This window comes from Sminthopsis crassicaudata, chromosome 1, assembly GCF_048593235.1.
Source record: "Sminthopsis crassicaudata isolate SCR6 chromosome 1, ASM4859323v1, whole genome shotgun sequence".
Classification (NCBI taxonomy): Eukaryota; Metazoa; Chordata; class Mammalia; order Dasyuromorphia; family Dasyuridae; genus Sminthopsis; species Sminthopsis crassicaudata.
This window is the reverse complement of record NC_133617.1, coordinates 642,631,728-642,650,059: the sequence shown is the minus strand read 5'-3', so window position 1 is coordinate 642,650,059 and position 18,332 is coordinate 642,631,728. Positions and strand designations below refer to the sequence as shown.

The window sequence follows — 18,332 nt, the reverse complement described above, 5'->3', positions numbered from 1 at the left end:
TGTAATGTTTGGTGTTGGAATGTCAGCCACTACAATCCTTAGAGTTTTTTGTATTTGGTTTTTCTCTAGGAGCAGCCATTACTAGAGGTCAAGGAAGAACAGGAAAGCTCCCCTAAGTGGAGCCTGAAGTACATTCCTACAAAGTTTTTTTTTTATTGACTGTGTCTATTACCTGAAGCAGGATGATAGTTTTAGAGGTCAGGATTAAGTACTTTAAGAATTTTAGTTCTTTGATGTTATTTCTTGAGGATTTTGGTCCTTAATATTTTTATCTTTTTACCTTTCTGAATTCATCTTTCTTTTGTATAGATTTAAGATTATGTCATTTTGGACATTATTTTCTAATCACTTGTAGTTTTTTGCATAAAATAAACTATTCCCCTATTTTTTCCAATTCTGTAATTCATGTAGTTGACTCTAAAAACACACTATTTATTTTTATGATAAAATTTTGTTGGGACCTGGAATTTGTTAGATTTATTATTCAAAAATACCTTAAAAGATGACAGCCACCAGCAGTAATAATATAAGGCCATTTTAAACTAGGTTCCCCTGAGAACCTCCATCTGTCAAGTATGGAGGCTAAAAAACTCTGACCATGATTCATGGCAATGGTGTCAGTTCATGCTGCATGTTAAGTCTGTGTGCCTGTGGATTTAGCAAAGGAACAGGTAAGCTCAAATGCTAATGAAGAAGACATCCACAATGCCATCATAGCTATCTGAAGCAATCATGTAGTTTTGAAGGTAAATACCGAAACTAACCACAATCTTCCACCATCTTATAAGTCTCATATCAACATTCTGCACACCAGCTTAGACCTCAGTCTAAGTGTCATTTACTAGAAGAACCTGCCAAATGTGGTGATGCACTATAAAAGCAAAGACATCCTCATTGTTATAGATAACACAGAAGGAAAGTATAGCAGCCTGGAAGATGGGGTAATGGCGAGCTTGAAAATCATCACTAAGGTAAAGTCCCTGTTTATTGCTGAGTATGCTTTCTGCCTGGCCTAGGAAACTGAGTGCAAGAAAATATCTGCTGTGCACAAGGCCAACAACACAAAACTGGGAGATAGCCTCTGTTTTCAGTTCTGGAAGGAGCAACAACACAAAGCAGCTAGTATCTCCACCCCAACAATTTGATGTCATGGTAATGCCCAATCTTCATAGCTGGTATATGCATGCTGGCATAGTTGAGGTCCTAGGTTTTGTGGCTGGGGAAAATTATGGGCATGTATATGCAGTTTTTGAGATGATGGGTCTGAATGCAGATAAACATGTCAACAGTAAGAACTATAGCCACACTGTTGACCAGTTGCATGATACTGGGCCATCTGAAGCTCTATTTGTATGCCACCTCAATTCAGAAAATTAACTTGACATTGATGGATAAAGAAAATATGCACACCCCAAACTCGGGGAGTGAGGAACCACTTCCCAAATTATCTAGGACATCATCACATCAGAGTCATCAATGCATGGGTCTTGAAGGTCTAGCTCTTGAAATCCTGCTAATCTCCATCTCCACACTTCTTCCATCGGTGCTGCTTATTTATTAAATTCCTAAAACTTGCTTGTCAATACCTGGAGTTTGGCCAAGGGATGTATATCTGGAGTCAAGTAAAGAGGTTCCTCTTCCTTGATACCACATACACATTCTTTTCTGGTGCTTCTTAGGTAATAAAATAAACAACTCTATCACCTTCAAAACCAAAACAAACAAAAAAATATAAAAAAGAGGCCTTGAGTAAAGGAAAGAACAATATAGACTGGGAAAAACAAGGAAAATTGAATACTTGTTGTATCAAGATCACTTTCTGGACTTTGAAAGACAGGTAAATACAAAGAATTACATTCAGGTAATCATAGGCTGTTGTGAAAACTCTTTTTTTAAATTTTATTTAGATTTTTTCCACAGTATATATGAATGAGTAATTTTTTTTATAATATTATCCCTTGTATTAATTTTTCCAAATTATCCTCCCGTCCCTCTACTCCCTTCCCCTGATGACAGGCAATCCCATACATTTTACATATGTTACAATATAACCTAGATACAATGTATGTGTGTAAATACCATTTTCTTGTTGCACATTAAGTATTAGATTCTGAAGGTGTAAGTAACCTGGGTAGATAGACAGTAGTGCTAACAATTTACATTCGCTTCCCAGTGTTCCTTCTCTGGGTGTAGTTATTTCTGTCCATCATTGATCAACTGGAAGTGAGTTGGATCTTCTTTATGTTGAAGATATCCACTTCCATCAGAATACATCTTCAATCCAACTCACTTCCAGTTGATCAATGATGGACAGAAATAACTATACTCAGAGAAGGAACACTGGGAAGTGAATGTAAATTGTTAGCACTACTGTCTATCTACCCGGATTACTTATACCTTCGGAAGCTAATAATTAATGTGCAACAAGAAAATGGTATTTGCACACATATATTGTATCTAGGTTATATTGTAACACATGTAAAATGTATGGGATTACCTGCCATCGGGGGGAGGGAGTGGAGGGAGGGAGGGGATAATTTGGAAAAATGAATAAAAAAAAAAAAAGAATACATCTTCATACAACATTGAAGTGTACAGCAATCTTCTGGTTCTGTTCATTTCACTCAGCATCAGTTCATGTAAGTCTCTCCAAGCCTCTCTGTATTCCTCCTGCTGGTCATTTCTTACAGAGCAATAATATTCCATAACCTTCATATACCATAATTTACCCAACCATTCTCCAATTGATGGACATCCATTCATCTTCCAGTTTCTAGCTACTACAAAAAGAGCTGCCAAAAACATTTTGGCACATACAGGTCCCTTTCCACTTGTTGTGAAAACTCTTGACTGCACAAGCTGACATTGGTAATTGGAAGTGAATATTGTCTAAAGAAGTAAAGAAAGTAAAGAGAATGCAATTGTTTGAGTTTAAAAGAATATCATATCCAATATGAGCAAATGAATGACCAATAGCAACAGTTTATACTGGTTAGGTTGTATAAAAATGAAAATAATTTGTGAAACTTCTTTAAATGGAAAACATTTAAATTATTATAAACTTTGTAGTATCTGTCCTTTTCTCTTTCTATGAAATGTGAGCAGAAATTTTCCACCCAGTTTCCCAAAGTATTCCCAAAATATAATATATTTTAAAGTATATTATAAAATATATCAGTATTCTGTCAATAACTATGATATAAGTACCCCTTGGAAAGAGTTTGGGAAGGTCTTCAGAATCTTATTTTCACCTGTTTCTCTGCTATGTACTCACTTTGTTGGCACTCTCAGTGGGAGGCCACTAGGAAAACACTTTCTTCATATTTCCTGAAAAACACGTGTGAGAGATTTTTGTCACAGTGACTTTGAATATGATTGTAGTTGCAGCTTGACTTCAAAATAATGATAAATGGACTATTGCAATGCTGACTAAAAACTGGAAAGGCTAAGAACAAGATATTAAATTTCAAGCAATTTAGATTCAAAAGATTAGAGTACATGAGCTGACATTGATGGAGACCTTAGGTAAATCATGTTATCTCTGTGTACATATTTTTCCTCACCTGTAAATTTAGAGAAATATCCTTCACAATATGATTTTGAAGGAAGGTTTTTTAAACTTTAAAGCACAAAATAAATGTTAGCTATTACTACATAAGCATATGCTTGATAGATTAAAACAGAAGTGTTGACTAATAAAGGCTCAGAAGATGAATTATAGGACTTAAGATCCTATCTACACAAATGTTTAACTAAAAGCATACTGACTTCAATGCAATCATTAGCTGTATTTCTGAATAACAATGACTTTGTATTTCAACAAATAAATTAAAATGCTAACATTTTATATTTTGCAACAGGACTTGAAATTAGCTGATATATTAAACTTCAGTGATAGAAAGGACCTTAGAAAACCATCTACTCCAACTTCATTCATTTAAATAAGAAATAGAAAGGCAAAATTATTTTTTTCATGATCACAGGGTTGGATAGAAGTATTCTATCTTCTAGCTCAGGTTCTTTACACTATGACTTTGATCTGATATGACCTGATCTTGAAGTAATTTGTTACAAAAATAGAAAGCTCTTTCTATCTGACTAATGCTTTCAGTGTTATATTGTTAATTCTAATGGACCAAGCCCTATACATACATTATGAAATCAAGTATTTTTATTGTGTAATTTATCTTTTTTGATATGATGAAATGTCAAAAATTAAACAGATTAAATGGGTGCATCTATCCTTTGGGTTATCTGAACAAAATTATCTTTTTTTTTTTTTCAATAGGTAACAATAGGTCTTTACAAGAGAAATTTAACATTGAATATAGCAGAATGACCAGTCCTATTATACAATTATCCAAATCCTCTGATACTAGAAAGTGAAATTAAATTTAATCTTATTGTCAATTATAATTATCAATATAAAACAATTGAAGTTTTAATATAAAGCTTTGCTTTCTTAAATCAAAATAGAAATCTCATCATTGGGAAATGCATTTCTCATAAATACATGGAATTCACAAAGCAATGATGGAACATTCACACTTCTGACTAGATAGGAGAATATGCAGGCTAGTTGTCAGAATACCAGATACAAAAGGTGGCATGAGAAATCAGATATGGGAATAGTTCAAGCAAGTCACTAATCTAATTCAGATACAAATAAAAAATAAATTGCTATTTCTATGTCAGTAAAACCTAGCTACGTATTTTCTCAACTATAGTCCTTAACATCAGAAACCATGTATCAGCATTGTTAATGTTTCTCACTACTTGAGATAGTGGTAAGTTTTTAGGCTTAAAGTCTCATCTCAAGATTTTGCATGTATCAGGCAACAAAATAAATCCAGGCAAATGAAGTAAGTAGAAACAAAAAGTTCCAGACTTGAAAGAACTTACTTCCTAAAGAGAATGGCAAAATTGAAAAATCTATATACATATATGACATTTTTATTTGTGTTTATTTATTACACACATACATACATATGGGGGTATGTGTGCATCTGCATTTCATTTACAAAGTATAAAAAACAATTTCAAAGGAAAATCATTAATGTTATGAGAGGATTGAGAAAGGATTTCTCTAAAAGATAACATTTGAACTGAGTCTTAAAATCTTGAAAAAATCCAGGGGATGTAGAAATAAACAAGGAAAGCATTCAAGTGATATATTAATGCAAATTCATGGAATTAGGTTGTGGAATGTCACATGTAATGAATATCAATTAAAGTAATTGTGCTAGATTAGAGAATTAAGGGAATAAAATTTAAGAAGACTGCTAAAGCAAGGTGAAATCAGATTACAAAGGACTTTTAATACCAAACAGGGGACTGTATATCTGATTCTGGTGGTAATATGAAGTAACTAGGGTTGGTTGAATATTTGTTTTGGGTCAGGGTAAAGGGGTTATGTGACATGATTAGATCCCTGCTTTGGAAAAATCCCACTGGAGGCAAATTGGGGGGGGGGGAAATGGATAGGGATGAAAATAAACTTGAACTACAGCTACTGATGGGAAGGATTTTTCAGTAGTCTAGGTGGGAGAAAATAATGGCCTTTACTACTATCTACCACCTACTACAAGGTGAAGGAGATTTATATTAGAAATTTTGTGATAGTAGAAATCATATGATTTTAAACATTGTACATAGGGATAAGTATAAATGAAGACTCAAACATGACATTATCCTGAGTAACTGAGAGAATAGGGATGAGGGTACTTTAGATAATAATAGGGAAATTAAGAATGTAGTCAGTTTTGATGGAAAATAAATTCTGTTTTGTATGTGATAATGTTGAGATGTCAGTGGGCAAACAGTAATTTTGAAGTTTCCAAGAGTCATCTGTTGATACAAGACTGTTTCTCATGAGATATTAAATTTAGATATACATGTTTTACATATATATGCATGTGTATAAATATGCACTCAAATTATTTCTACATCCATATATTTATCTACTTTGACGTATGTATATATTATACATTTCAAGGTATATATGTTTGTACACACATATAAATCCATATATATATGTATATTATGTAAATGCCCAATATGTTCATATGTATATATATATATTTATATATAATAAGCATAAGGATGACCATTGTACATATGAGAAATGATGTGATTACTGATTAAAATGTACAAACATAAAATGTTTGAGAGCCAAGGATAGAGTACTAGATTAAACACAAATTTAGTGAGTATGAAATGAAAGAAGGGATCTCAAAGGAGAATGAGGAAGAGCCAGATAGATAAGAAGAAAATGAAAAGAACAAAAACCCATAGAAGAGAGGACCTCCAAGAGGATGTTACTCACAGTGACAAATTCTACAGGGATATAAAGGAAAATATAGATTGATAAAAGACTATTGCATTTAACATTTAGCATTTGCTAAAAAAATATCCTAACAGCCAGGTATTATGCTAAATGTTTCACAAATATTGTCTCCTTCGATTCTCACAACAAACCAAACAAGGCTGTAATAAAGGTTAACTTTTTCAAGTGAATTGGTTGAAGGAGTGGATAGCAGTGAAAGGTGATCTTTCTTATATGACATGAGGAGGGAAGAAGAGGGAAACCATAACAAATAAACTTTTCATTTCTCTAAGAATAACAGAAGCATGGAAAGCACCAAGATTGTAGACTCACAATACTATTGCTTATTCTATTAAATTATTATGCTAGGCTCAAAACCCAAAGGGGAAAGCATAATTGGAAAATAAACTACAACCTATATTATCTGGAACTTTACAAGGTGTACATTGGGAAATGATTGATGAAAATAAATACTTAATACAGAGACAGGTAAGTCACATTGTGGATAGAATGATAAACTTTGAATGGAGAAGATATTAGTTAAAATACTGTCTCAGACACTCACTATCAGTGTGCCCTTAGGTAAGTGACTTAACTTCTCTCATCCTCGCTTTTCTCATCTGTAAAATGGGGATAATAATATTTACTCTATTGGGTTGCTATATGGATCAAATCAAAAGATAACTTTGGCAAAAGCACTTTGAAAACTTCAAAATGTTATATAAATGTTGGTTATTTTTATTATCATTCATTTTTATCTCACATAATTTGCTTTCTATTTTTCCTGACCCTCTGTTTGCAATTTCTTGAGAATTTGACTAGAAGAAGCTATCTCACAATGTTGTTCCAGTGTTGTCTAGAAAGATTGCTTCTAAATATTTATTGAGTCATCAGCTCTTCTTGTTCAGCAGCCAATAAGAGGACTTCCTCATCATCACAAAGTACCAAGGTTTTTCAGCACTAAGCCACCACCAACAGCTCACACTATTTTTCAGGCATCCAAATAAAACATCACTCATGTGGTTGAGCAAAATTAGGATATAAATGATCCCCAGGATGGTTCCTGAAGAACATTTTAACTCCCCATATACAATCAATGCATTAATATATCATAGGAGGTAAGCAATGTTTCCAAGAAATGTATGTTTTATCTCTATAGGAAAGGGGAGACAAAAAAGTCACTCAAATAAAAGCATAGCCAGAAGAAACTTTAGAGGTTATCTTACTCAAAACCTGGATATTATGTTTTAGGAAACTGAGGCTTATAGCAGTGGTTAGTGAGAAGACTTTTGACTTTTAGTGCAAAAGAAGGCATTACCTTCCTCCTTTACTATTTCATTTCTTAAAATCAATCACAATTAATGTATCCATTAAATGTAAATAAAAAATTGAATTTGAATTTAATAGGCTATAACAAGACATTGCTTGCCTTGCCAGGGAAAATCAAAAAGCCCGAGTATTAAAAACTGAAATTGTTAAAAAAAAAATAAAAAAATAAAAAAAAAAAAAAAAAAAAAAAAAAAACTATCTGAAAAGCATGTAGAGTATTGTCATAGAATTGTCTTTAAGGCATACCAAAAGGAAAAAAAAATAATACAGCTTAGCACTTACATTGCATTTTTATTACTTGTCCATGCTTTACAAAAATTAACTAATAAATCCTCATAACATCCCTTTGAGGAAAGTAAATGTAATTAGATAATGTAGGTCAGAAATACATAAATGTGTCTAGTGACAATAGCTATTTCCATAGTAACATGCTCACCACAGGCCTAATACCAGAGTCCTTGCTTGTGCAAAACACCCATTGGTTTTAATGAGCATATTCTCTGAATCTAGATCCAAATTGTGCCCCATGTGTTCACTTCTCTGGAAGCTGTTTGAACTGAGGATTGCTTTATTCTTGTTAACTGTGTAGAGTATAGTACAAGTGAGTCACCCACAACAGCATGGGGTAATTTAGGCTGATACTGCAATTACAATTAGACTCCACCAGCTGGGTCAAGAAAATGAATTACAAATGAATTTGGTCCCTGATGAGAATTGGTTTGGTCTAACAAAAGAATAAAGACAATAAAAAGAATTTTCAACCATCAGTTTTCTGTGACTTTTTCCCTATTACTTATCATGTTGCCAGTGCAATACAATGGTTCCATTTTTGAATGAAAAGCTTGATATCTAGGTCAAAATACTCACTAAAGCATTGTTGAGCTCTGGTAAGGATGTCTGGGATAATGACCTTACTTCAGACAAAGATGTATGAAGTCAAATTCAGTATTTCTAAGATACCACACTACACATTCTTGTCCTAAGAGCTGTTCTAACTCTATTTAAATAATTTACAAGGCATCCAGAAACTTGAAATTACTTGAGTAAACATACCTCAATATGGCTTTGGAAAAAGGAACAGATCTTCCATCTTTCTGTATATGTAATTTTCTCTTATTCACTATTATATATAAAAAAGAATGATCTGTTATGTAAAAGATTAGGGTGTTGAATTTTTAAAATTAGAACAAAAATCATCATTATTTATAAATATAGGGAAGACCTAGATTCAGATCATATCTTTGATATGTATTAACTGTATGAATCAGAAATGTGTTGGAGCCCACACATGAGACCCAATTGTTTAATTTTCAGATTGGATAATTACAATTTAGCAATCTGCAAATGCTACAAATCATGGTGCATTTTGTTGGTTATCTACACTTAATTAATAAAATATTAATAATGTAATGTAAAATGAAAACTCTTTTATTTGTGTGTGTTTTTCTGAGAACTGATTTTTTTAAAATTTATCAGAATGCCATTGGGTGTAATCTAAGACAATTCCTTCACCTTTTTTGTATTTCCTTTTTTATCTATATATCACTCATGTTGAACTTAATGGCCCTGAAGCCTCTGTTGGTTCTAAATTCTTTCTTATTTAAAAAATAATAATAAATTACAATATATTCCATTCAGCAAAAAGACATGTTATACTTCATCAATGGGGTTTGGACTTTGTAATAGAATTGTAGTAAAAGCCAATTGTCCCTGCTGCCCAAACTTCATACAACATTCTGCATCTTTCTTATGCATATTCCATATACTGATTTGTATTATTTCTTACCAACATATTCCACTATTAGCTAGAAAACATTAGGAAGGCAAGAATTATGTAAAAATGTATATCCGCTGATACATGGCAAAACATATCAAACATATTTGACTTAAAAATGACCATTATCAGAAAAGAATCTCCTCTTATCTGATAGAGTATGGACTGTACATAAGACTATGAAATCCTCCCTTTTCCTAACTCCATTACCTTACCTGAGACATGCAGATTCATAAACCCTCTCTTTCCCAAGGCCTTCAAATAGCTACAGTAAGTGGACTTTATCAAGGACCCTAAGGACCACCTATTGTCTAAGACAAAATATTGGATGCTTCAGTTCTTTTTGACCTAGATGAAAACTAATGTCTTCCCTCATACAGAATTTCACACCCAATTGCCAGGAAATTTTGCTATCTGAGGAGAGAGCAGGAATTATTGATTCTTAGTCCTACCCCTTCTTTGAACTACCATTGGAGCACCCAGATGAGACTGAGAAGAGAGACCTAATTGTGCCTGAGTCTCATCAAATCAATAGTCCTATTATATAATTTAATCTCTGTGAGAAAACAGTAAGCTTGGGTCCCACAGAAGTCATGTTTGCTAAGACTTCCTCTGTTAATATTCCATTCCTCAAAAGAAAATTCAATGTTCATTCAAATTTATTCATTTGTTCAAAATTAAATAAATCAAAAAAAAAAAAAACAATAGCAATAAATAATAAAAAAGAAAAAGGAAAAGAAAAGAAAACAAAAGAAAGATAAAGAAAAGAAATCTATAATGCAAAATATTTATAATTTTGGAGGCATTGTATGTAGTACCTGTACAAACAACAGATTTTGGAGTCTCAAGAGTAAAATTAAAATCCTGGCTCTGCTACAAAGTTGTCTCCATGATCTTGGGCAAGTAATTTAACCCATTTGTTCCTCAGTTACCCCAGCTCTTAAAGAATATGGAACCTAATCTCCTATAAATCCTACAGTGCTCCTCAAATTTTTTAAATAGGGAGACAGTTCACTGTCCCTCAGACTGTTGGAGGGTCAGACTATAGTAAAAACAAAAACTCACACTCTTGTCTCCACCCTTCAGCCCATTTGCCATAACCTGGTGGGCCACATAAATGTCCTCAGTGGGCCACATGTGGCCCACAGGCCATAGTTTGAGAATCCCTGCTTAGAATAAAAAAAAAAAATTAAAGCATCAAGTTAAAATCATTTGGAAAAAAATCAAATGATGAATTATAGTGAATAATACATATGCTAAATAAATGAGGAATAATTCATTTAATGTAGGTTGAGATGAATATTTAGGAACAATTAAAGTGATATTAAAAATTAAAAACAATATTGAATTTATCAAATGAAGTGAATTAAATGATTAAATGAAGTCACAGATAACAAAAATGAAATTGACAAACAAGCTTAATGCATAAAAGAATGAAAATAAAACACTAATAAGTATGCAATGCATATTAAAAAAGACAAATCTAGAGGAAAATTTTATATTAATGGGGATCCAATTAGATACCTAAAAGGATCCAGTCTCTCAACAAAAATAAATAAACTATAAATTTGTGGACATAGTGAGAGAAAGCTTTCCAATATATATAATATCAAACATTACTAAGAGGAGACATGATATATTATCCCAGCATGAAAGAAATCTTGTTAAGCTATGCTTTGTTAAGCTATAAAATTTAAAAAAAAAAAAGTAAAACAAATTTTCAAGGACAGTGAAAATAAATTTTATATATATACATATATATATATAATGTGTATAATTAGCATTATTATTATATAATTATAATTATATATGTGTATATATGCATATATAACAATTAGTATAACATTGAGCTTTTCAAAAATAACAAAGAAATATATCTTGCTTATTTGTCTTGGATAATAAACTAAGAATTAAAATATATAGAATATTTAATCAAAAAAAAAAAAAACAAAAAAACAAGAGACATTGTAGAGATAACATTTTATACTTCATAGTTGTGATTTTACTATTTGAAATCACTAATTTCAAATTAGTATATTTCTCAAATTTAAAATAAGTTATGTTAAAATTATGAAAAAGAAAACTTTGGAAAATTTTAACAAGAAGTAATGAATGAAAATGTATTAAGTACTTGCAGTATTTCAATTATTGAGCTAAAAAGCAAATATTAGACATTTCATATATGTCAGGCAAAGAGTTCACACTCTAAATCACAATCACACCACAGAAAAGAAAGTTCCTCTAAAGGGTAAATGGAAAAGATGGAGATAGGACTGGAGTGATGACAAGGTTTAAGATCAGAATCTAAGAGTATATAGATGGACCAAATGATAATCCTCAGTGCTCTTTATCACTATAGAAAGAGAGAGTTTCCCATCATATCCAAAAACATTTACACAATTAAAAAAGAAAATATATATTCTGAGCAATGTTTCAAAGGAAAGGAATCAAAAGAATGAGGCAAAAGATCAGGGAACTCTTGGTGCTAGCAAGGTTCCCAATATGTTTCTACCTCAGATGAAGATCCCTAGAATAATAAAGTAACATCTCCAACCTGCTCCAAACTGATAGAAGGAAAATATCTTAAAATAAATACTTTGCATGTTACTAATTATAATCAAGATTTGAAATCTATGTTGGGATGAGCATGAAATATCAATTATAGAAATAACCTTATTTGGATTTGGGGTTAAACTGTGTGATAAACTCAAAATGGTAATAAACACTAAAATATGTTCTCATTTACTAAGAATAAACATGTTTAAAACAGACCAGATTTTAAAAGAAAGAAAAGAAGGAAAAGAGCTATTTTTAACAAAAATCAAAATTCCATCTATAATTAAAAAGTGAATTACATTTTAAAAATAAAAACTATTAATAAATTAATAACCACAAATATACTTCCTTTTAGTTACTAGTTTTAACATTTGAAATAGATGATAGAAGATTAAGATATGTCACTCCTTCTAAGCAGCATCTAAGCAGCATCAGAATCAATCAGAATAAAATGCCATGAGAAACATCAGATGAATTATTTCTAATCATTGTATTTTAAACTTTTCCTTTAAAATAAAAAAAAATAGAAAAATATGCTTTTGGAGAGTATACACACATATACATAATTATAAATATATGCATGAATATATGGAAATATATATAAAGAAAATGAAAGCAATAAAATATATTTAATATGAAATAGTTCCAAAGTAAAAAAAAAAAAAAAAAAAGAAAAGAAAAGAAAAAAAGAAAAGAAAAAAAGAAAAGAAAAAAGAAAAATAATCCATTGTGATACTAATTCCTTACTTTCAAGTGTCCTATAAACAGTTCTACTTGGATATCCTTGTATCATTTCTACCTTATTCATTTCCATCTTTCTGTTATAATGTCACTATTTGGGAGGCTTTCTTGGCAGAAATATGAAAGGACTTTGCCATTTCCTCCCTAGCTCATTTTAAATATAAAGGTCAAACAGGTAAGTTAAGTAGAGTTTTAACTCATGAAGATTACTTTTTTTACTCCAAGCCCAGTGTTCTATTCACTGAATCACTATGTCTAATTTATGATCTAGCTCATCCTTAGTAAATTACCCCCTTCTCACTATTTTATATACATATTCAATACAATGGAATTAACAGAAATATGAAGAGTGCCATGGTATCTACATCCCGCTTAAGTAGACATGAAAATCAGTTATAAAACCTCATCACATATGTCATCAAGAAACCTTAAAGAAGTTCAAAAATTTTGCATGACCACTTTTCAGAGGATAAAAGTAGACATAACAAAAACAGCATGAGTAAACATTTATACTTATAGTCAACAGTTATTAGGATAAGGAAAGGTAGAGAAAAACAAACATACATAATGATATTTCAAAGACATGAGATGTAGGGGATATAGAAACATTTGTATCACTGAACATTAATAGTAATAACATCAAACTAATATATTTAACTGAATAAAGCTTACAGCTAAAGAAACAAATCAGGAACCAAAGCAATAATGTAATAGAATTTTTTTTCTTCTTTTTTGTTATTATTATTACAAAAGAGGATGATATAAAGTTAAGAACAGAAATAAACAAGAGAGAAAATAGTAGTCTAATTGACTTGATAAATAAGACTGAGAACTAGTTTCTCAACAATACAAAATTAACAAGCCATTAGCAAATGTAATTGTTTTTAAAAAAGATTAATAATGAAAAAGGAGAAAATACAACAACTCACAATAAATTAAAAATATCATTGTTTTTGTGGCCTCTATTCCTGAAATATTCTCTGTCTCCAGCTGCTTGTTTCCTTGGCCAAGGTATCTGTTATTTTAACATTCTACTTCTCTATTTCTTTGATGGGAATTTACTTCTAGAAAGACATGGAAAGGTTATGATATGGTATCTAAAAGGTACCTTTTTAGCTTTGCTGTGAATGTGTAAGTGTTTGTGTGTGTTATATGCCAGGAAAGAATACCACATCAGTGGGTTCACAGTATAATATCAAAAGATCATGGATTTAAAGTTGTAAAAGATCTTAGAGTTCACTGAGTCTACTTACTCATTACTTATATGAGGAAATGTAGGGTCATTATGTGATTTGCCTAAAGTTACTGGATACATTTGCTATTTGTTATCAGGAAACAACTGAAGATCTGGGAGACAATATATTTCTTCCTAAGTAAAATAAGAACCATTACATAGAGCATACTCAGAATTCCTCTTCCTGGTTCTGGCTAAACACACATACTGACTTTGTTTATGGGCATTTTGGAAATCACAAATTATCTTTCTACTTCTACCAGTGTGGCTCAAAGCCACACTGAAAGAACTTGTTTGGTGTGAAATAGTAATAATTTTAAAAAAAAAATCTCTCTCATATCTTAGTCATTGCCTGTCCTATAACAGTGGTGGTAAATGAGGAGTTATTTCAATTAAATGGTGAAGTTGCTAGCTCATTTATCCTTTACCTTCAGTTGGCTTCTTTAACTCTGCATCTTTCAATGAGAATTGGGAAATACTCGACTTTATGCACTCTACAGTATTAGGGGAACTATGCCCATTAGGCATTGGAATTCCAATGCCTAAATAAAACCTTAGTTGACTTTTTTGATTCATGTTTTCTTTTCTGCATAAGTATCTCTAGATAAATCACAAGATAGATATCTTTAAGATTATAGGTAATTTTGAAAATAACAGAAATTAAGAAGACTAACAGATCAATGGTTACCCACTAAATGATGACCAGAAGAGTTTCTTCATTAGAAATGACAGAAGACTATTGGCAGAAGTATAATGGTAAGTTGTTTAGATAACAAAACTCCTGGATAAAATAAAAAATTATCATCATTCTTGTCATGAAAACTACTTTATATTCTTATGAGTTTTAAGATGGTGTGGAGCCAAGATGGCAGAGAGGAAACACGTTTCTTTCTGACCTTATCCTACAACTCTCAGACTAATTAGCAAATGCAGCCTCTAAATTAGTTCTGGACTGGCAGAATCCATCAATATTGGGAGTGCAACAAATTACAGCAGAAGATAATTTCGAAGATCACCAGAAAAGTTTGTTGCAATTGGGCATAAAGGGAGACAGGACAAGCACAAACAGACTGAGCACACGTGCCAGCTCAGACAGTGCAGTGTCCTGAGGCCTGGACTTCTGCACAGTGGAGAATCTACAGGGAGGAATCTATAGAAGTGTTGCCTACTCTGCCCTAGCTGCTAGCCAGTAGATCATCAGAGAAGTTATAAATCATCCAACACTAACACAAAAGGTAAATAGGAAACCCCAAAACACCAGAATCTCATGAAAGCTGGCCATGCCCCTCAGCACCAGAAGTTATTCAGTACTGACCCAGTGCATCCACTACTGCTTGTAGAGGAAGCTTGGTCAACCTCCCTTGCCTAAAATCAGATCTCAACATTTTGAAATAAAATTAATAAAAAAGCAAAAAGACCTCTAATAATAAACAGCTTTTTATAGTGAAAAAAAGAACAGATTTCAAACCATGAGGAGAATAAAAAAAAAAAAAGTGTGGCCAGAAGAAGCCCGAAAAGATGATATAAACTTGTTGCCATCACACAAGGCTCTTCTAGAAGAAATTTTAAAATATCTTACAATAGAGCCAGAAGAAAAATGAGGAAAGAAAATGAAAACTTTGCAAGAGGGTTTGAAAAGGCATATAACTCATTAAAACATAGATTTGATAAAATGGCAAAAGAAAACAACTTCCAGGAAAGCAAAATTTGTGAAATGGAAAAACAAGATAACTTTTTAAAAAACTGAATTTGTGAAATGGGATAAAAGGTAAATAGAATACTGGAAAAGTTAGGTATGATGGACTTTTAGAGAAAATTGAATGGAGACAGAAATTGCTGGAACTCTATCTTCCCAGAAATCAGCAGGAGTCAGGATCACTAAACGTCTTTATTCTAGATCTTTACTGTCACCTCCAATGCCAGGTCACAAGTGCAAGTGAGCATGAGTTCCACCACCCAAGTTTCTCTTACTCCTCCCACACAAGTCATTTCCCCCTCTTTGTCCCACCAATCAAGTCAGCACAGAACAGCTGGGAGGGTCAACCTTCAACAAGTTAATAGGGAACCATCCAATTGGCAATTAGTCTCATGTGCTTCATTATCCAAGTGCATTGCTCAGTTCTAGCCCTTTACAAGAAATGAGTATACTTTCTTCTAGGCATTTCATGGAACTATACAAAAATTGACCATATATTAGGACATAAAAACCTGAAACCCAAATGCAGAAAGGAAAAAAAATAATGAATGCATTTTTCAAACATACAATGAAATAAAAATTACATTCAATAAAAGGCCAGGGGAAAATAGACCAAAAAATAATTGGAAACTATAATTTTAAATGAATCCTAAAGAATGAATGGGTAAAACAGCAAATCATAGACACAATCAAAAATTTCATCCAACAGAATGACAATGAGACAACATACCAAAATTTGTGGGGGTGAAGACAAGGCAATAATAAGTACATCTTTATTGTATTTCTTTATACAAATTGTATATCTTTAGATGCTTACTTGCATAAAATAGAGAAAGAAAAAATCAATAAATTGGGTTTGCAACTAATAAAGCTAGAAACAGACCAAATGGAAAACCCCAATCAAATACCAAACTTGAAAATTTAAAAATAAAAAGAGAGATGAATACAATTGGAAGTTAAAAAAAAAAATAGGACTTCTAGGGGTGGAGCCAAGAAAACAGAGACAACACACATTTCTCTCTGACCTTCTCTACAACTCTTAGACTAATTAGCAAATCTAGCCTCAGAATTAGCTCTGGACAGGCAGAAACCACAAATAGTGGGAGTGCAACAAATTATCAGCAGAAAATAATTTTGAATATCGCCAGAAAAGGTCTGTTAAAATCAGAAACAGGAGGGAGCAGCCAAGCACAAGGCTGAGCACAACCAGTGTAAACAACTCAGATACCCAATGTAGTGCAGTTTCTGTGCGGCAGAGAAGCTATGGGGAGGAAACAGACAAGAAAAGTTGTGTTTCAGTTAGAAACAGGAAGGAGGCAGTGAAAGCACAAGCTGCTGAGCACAAATGTGCAGAGTCCCAGGGTGGTGTGGTTCAGTCTCCATGTGGTGATCCAGACTCCATGCAGCAGAGAATCTCCAAGGAAAAAACAGACAAGAAAAGGTCTGTTTCAATGGAAAATGGGAGGGAGACAGCTTACCACAAACAGCTGTGCACAAATGCCAGCACAGACAACATAGAGTTCCTGGGTAGTGCAGACTCTGTAGGCAGTGTGGAATCTGCAGGGCAGTGAGAACTCTGTGTAGTGGAGAATCTATGGGGAGGAATTTACAAGAATCTATAGCAGTGTTGGCCACTCTGCCCTGGTTGCAAGCCAGTAGATAAGCAGAGAAGTTATAAAACATCCAACAGAAACACAAAAGATCAATAGCAAACCCCTAAACATCAATATCTCATGGGACCTGGCCAGCACCAGGAATGAATCAGCACTGACCCAGCATAGCCACAGCCATTTAAAAAACATCCCCCACCCTAAAAGAAGATCTTAACTTTAAAAGAAAAATGAGTAAAAAAAGTAAAGAGCACTTTGACAATAGGCATATTCTATAGTGAAAGAGAACAGGTTTCAAACCCTGAGGCAACTAAAGGCATATTGTCTCCAGATGAAACCCCCAAAATTGATATAACCTTTCCCCATCACACAAGGCTCTACTAGGATCTTAAAAGAGAGCTGGAAGAAAAATCAGGAAAGGAAATTAAAACATTGCAAAAGGGTTTGGAAAAGGCATGTAACTCATTAAAAGATAGATTTGATAAAGTGGAAAAAGAAAGAACTTCCAAGAAAAAACAGAATTTCTGAAACAGAAAAAGAAAATAACTCCTTAAAAAACAGAATTTGTGAAGTGGAAAAAAGTTCCATAAAACAAAACAACTCATGTAAAATTCAATTGGACAAATAAAAATAAATAAATAAATAAAGGAAATTAAGAAAAAAATTCACTAAATTGTAAAACTGAACAAATAGAAATGCATTAGTCAATGAGCAAAGAAGAATCAGTCAAGCAGAATCAAAAAAATGAAAAAAATAGAAAAAAAATGCAAAATATCTAATTAAGAAAACAACCTACCTGGAAAACAGATCTAGTAGAGAAAATCTAAGGATTATTGGACTCCCTGAAATCCATGATGAAAAAACGAGCCTAGACAGTATCTTTCAGGAAATCATCAAAGAGAACTGTCCAGATCTCATGGAATCAGAAAGTAAAATGACCATTAAAAGAATTCACTGAAAACTTCCTGAAAGAAACCCCAAAATTAAAACCCCAAGGACTATTGTGGCTAAATTTTAGAACTATTGGACCGAGGAAAAAATATTACAAGCATCCAAAAAGAATTCAA

General features: G+C 32.5%; 1 pseudogene; it reads left to right on the top strand.

The window, feature by feature from the left end:
* LOC141551121 (isocitrate dehydrogenase [NAD] subunit gamma, mitochondrial-like) overlaps positions 1–17,226 on the top strand; it is a 51,061-nt pseudogene extending 33,835 nt beyond the window's left edge.
* The last annotated feature ends 1,106 nt before the right edge of the window (positions 17,227–18,332 follow it).